This window comes from Elephantulus edwardii, unplaced genomic scaffold (assembly GCF_000299155.1).
Source record: "Elephantulus edwardii isolate Elephantulus edwardi_28Jun2011 unplaced genomic scaffold, EleEdw1.0 scaffold00015, whole genome shotgun sequence".
In the NCBI taxonomy this organism is placed as follows: domain Eukaryota; kingdom Metazoa; phylum Chordata; class Mammalia; order Macroscelidea; family Macroscelididae; genus Elephantulus; species Elephantulus edwardii.
Genome location: NW_006399765.1, coordinates 28,640,581 through 28,645,027, shown reverse-complemented (window position 1 = coordinate 28,645,027; position 4,447 = coordinate 28,640,581).

The following is a 4,447-nucleotide window of genomic DNA, read 5'->3' as shown; positions in this document are numbered from 1 at the left end:
CCTTTCCCTCCTTCCCTTCCTTCCTCCCTTTCCCTCCTTCCCTTCCTTCTTTCTTTCTCATATCTTTTGCTGTCTCTGACCTCTCAGGTAAAAATCTTGGTGAATGTAGTTGTGACCCTGTGTCAGCCTCTCAAATGGTAATACATGTCAGGCTCCTTTGAAAATCTTGATGAAATGCAGATACTGGTACGTCTGCTCCTAGATGGAGCCCAAGGCTCTGCGTTTCTAGCGTGCCCCAGCGTCTCCACAGTGCTTGCCTGGGATGGTTTCTGGCCTATTGACCCCTCCTGTCTCTGCTTGTTTAAATCCTGATCCACAGACCAGAGGTGTCCACGTCAGCCGTGGGCTTGTGAGAAATAGACTCACCTCACAGCTACTGAACCGGATACCACTGATCCTCAGACTCTGTAAAGTTTAAGAAACTGTCTTTAAGTAAAGGAGCCCCCGCTGGTTCAGTGTTTAAAGAGTTTAACTGTAAAGGAAGAGGTTAAAATCCACAAGCTGTTCCAAGAGAGAAAGACAGGCAGCAAAGCCTTTGCAGCAGTTGGAATCAATTCCATGACAATGGGTTTGGGACTTGGTAAAACCGAATGACTATTTACATCAGAATCACCTACGCTCTTGGGTGGGTGGGTGGGTGGGGGGATTGTATAACAAGGAAAGAATTTTACTTTGCAAAGAGAAGAGCAAATTGAGGAGGGGAGAGGTGGGCAGGGAGAAAATGCAACAATGAATGAATGGAAATCCAAAGTCTCTGTACACTTTCATTAAAATTAATAATAAAAAAAAGAACCCCCTACACCTGGGTCAAGGCTTCTGCAGCTCAGAGATGCAGGATTGCAGAGCCCCCAGGTGATTCTGTGATCACTCCTCATTTAGGGTCCAGCTGCAGGCCATTTCCTGTTTTCAGTGACCCTGCGTTCAACTCTCTGTGTTTCCCAGTTTAAACTGTTAGTTAGGCACCGGCAAGCAGCCTGAGGCTTCAGTGCAGGTAAGCTTGGTGCACTTTTGTTCTGGGGGAAGGGGACAGGGCAGGGGGGCGGGGGAAGGCTCCAGGGAATATGGCCAGCTTCCACAGAGGGAGAAGTGAAAAAAGAATTTACCGAGAGAAAAAGAGGTTGCGAACTCTTGCATGAAAGCCAAGGTAAGATAGCCAGAGAAAGGGACTGTCATGTGAAAAGGGAAAACCCGCAGTGACAGTCTTCATTTTGCCAACATTTGCTCAGAAATAAAGGTGTAGTTGTGTCTTCCTTTTCTTTGTAATTGATGTGATCCTCCTCCAGGAATTGTAATACCTCTGTAAGTACATTTGGCATTTGGTCTCCAAAGACAATGTTGCTCTGAATAAAGTGTGTGTGTGTGTGTGTGTGTGTGTGTGAGAGAGAGAGAGAGAGAGAGAGAGAATGAGAATAATCAATGTCATAGACAGGAGATAGATATAGACATCTGACTATCTACATCTATCTCTATATCAATATTTAGATCTATCTATCTATCTATCTATCTATCTATCTATCATCTACCTATCTATCCATCCATCATCTATTATTTCTCTCTCCACTGCCAGCTAGTTGATTGTAGGTCACCATGACTCTCCACTGGGTTTCTGAGGCTGTAACTCATAAAAAGAACTGTCTGTCTCATTTTCTCTCCCACAGAGTGGCTGGTGGATTTGAACCACTGACTTTTTCATTAGCAGCCTCAAACAATGCCCTTTATATAGATAGATAGGGAAAGAAGGCAAGAGGAAAAAGGAGAGAGGTGGGAGAGGGGGAAAATATGAATGTATTTATCAAAATAGAGGACACAAACAATTTCTAGGAGGCATGTTAATGTGTTGAAATCATTTAAGAGCGGGACACTTTCCTTAATTTTCAAGGGAACTTGATTTTGAAGTCCACTTGGCGATATGAGAAGATACATCGTTGCAGTGTTGCGCTGAGGAAGTTCTTCTTCCCATGAGGTTAGCTTGAATGCACACGTGTAAGCCTGACTTTCTTTTATTTTTTTAATAGTTTTTTTAAGAAAAATATATACTTTATTTGGTATGAACAGGGTTACACAATTTTTTTATTTCCATTCATTCATTGTTACTCATTTTCCTCCCTGTCCCCCGTCCTCCCCAGTTCATTTATTTCTCGGGGGGGGGGGGAAACCAATGTTCTTTCATTGTTATATAGACACCATCCCCCCTCCTCGGACCACTTTACTATGCAGCTCTTATTCTGGACTCTTGTCATGCCAATAATACCTAATCATATATTTCTTTTATACAGTTCTCTCCCTCATCTGTTTCAATGCCGTGTACACTATTTATCCCCTCTTTTCTTACTTTCCTCGCAACCCCCATATCAGTCCTATTCTGTAACAGTGGTATTATACAGTATTTATGTTTTTGTGACTGAGATATTTCACTCAGTGTAATGTCCTCCAAGATCACCCATTTTGTATAATATTTCATCAGTTCTTTGTTTTTCAGTGCTGCATAATATTTCATTGTGTGAATATACCACAGCCTCTCTATCCATTCATTTGTTGATGGGCACTTGGGCCTTTTTCTAATTCTTTGCTATTGTGAACAAAGCAGCAATAAACATGGGTGTGCATATATCTGTTTGGGTGACAGTTCTGGTTTCTTTAGGGTATATTTCCAGTAGTGGAATTGCTAGGGCAAATGGTATTTCTATTTGCAACTTTTTGAGAAAACACCATACTGCCTTCCATAGTGTTTGCACCATTTTACACTTCCACCAACAGTGAATAAGGGTTCTAGTCTCTCTACAACCTTGCCAGCATTTGTTGCTTGCTGCTTTAAGTTTTGCTATTCTTACTGGGGTGAGATGATATCTCATAGTTGTTTTGATTTAATCTCTTTTAGAGCTAGGGATTTTGAACATTTCTTCATGTGTTTGTTTGCCATCTAAATGTTTACTTTGGTGAAGTGTCTGTTCACATTCTGTGAACATTTTGCAATTGCATTGTTTACTTTTAACTTGTTATGGTGGTCGAGTATTCTATAAAGTCAAGATATAAGTCCCTTATCAAATATTACCAAATATTTTTTCCCAGTCTGTGGCTTCCCTTTTTACCCTGTTGGAGAGGTTTTTGGATGTGCATAGGTATTTGATTCTTAGAAGGTCCTATTCATCTATTTTATCCACTCTTGGTTGTAGATTTTTCAAAATGCTTGGAAGACTGTTTATATTGTGGATTAGTGCTTCTAGGGTTCTTCCAAGCTTTTCTCTAATGAAGTTTATAGTCTTTGGTTTTAGTCCTAGGTCCTTGATCCAGTTTGAGTTGGTTTTTGTGTATGGTCTGATGTGTGGGTCTTGTTTGAGTTTTCTGTAGATGTTTTTCCAATTTTGCCAACACCATTTGTTTAAAAGGCTGTCGTTTCCCCACTTAACTGATTTAATCTCCTTGTCAAATATCAGTTGACCATAGGTAAATGGGCTGAGTTCTGGGTTCTCAATTCTATTACATTGAACTCTGTGTCTGTCATTGTACCCGTACCATGCTGTTTTGACCACCATGGCAGTGTAGTAGGATTTGAAATCAGAGAGTGAGATGCCTCCAACCTTGTTTCTCTTTTTAATGAGTGTTTTGCTTATTCAGGGTCTTTATCCATTCCAAAAAAAATTGGAGATTGCCTTTTCCATCTCGTTGAAGAATGAAATTGATATTTGTACTGGGATTGCATTGTAGATTGCCTATTACTATACATTCAAGCCTTTGGTAATGTAATTTTCACAATTTTGAGGCTTCCTATCCATGAGCAAGAGAGATTCTTCCATTTTTTCAGGCCTCTTTTTGTTTCTTGTAGTGATGTTTTGCAATTTTCTTTGAATAAGTCTTTTGTGTTTCTAACTAGACTTACTTCCAAGTATTTAATCTTGTGATCAGCTATTCTGATGGGCATTGCTTTTCTTAGCTCCAGTTCTATATTCTCTTTGTCACTGTAGAGAAATCCAATTGTTTTTTGTATGTTGATCTTGTGTCCTGCCACTTTGCTGAATTGGCCAACTATGTCGAGTAGTTTTCTTGCTGAGTCTTTAGGGTTTTCTAAGTATACAATCATCAAGTATAATATCATCTGCATATAGAGATAATTTTACCTCCTCTTTGCCATTTGGATACCTCTTACCTCCTTCTCTTGTCTTATTGCTACTGCTAAGCCTTCCAATACAATATTGAATAAGAGAGGTGATATTGGGCATCCTTGCCTAGTTCCTGTTCTCCAGGGGGATGCCTTTAATTTCTCTCCACTGAGAACATAAGCCTGATTTTCTGAAATAACTGAGAGTTTTGAGGAAACCCTACAGTGTTTATTCTCGTACTTCCCAAGGAAACTGAGGGCGTCCAGCAAGGGACACCTCAACTTCAAGAGAACAAAAATCTTCATTACTGTGTCAATAGGGCAACATGATGATAGATGGAGAAAAGATTG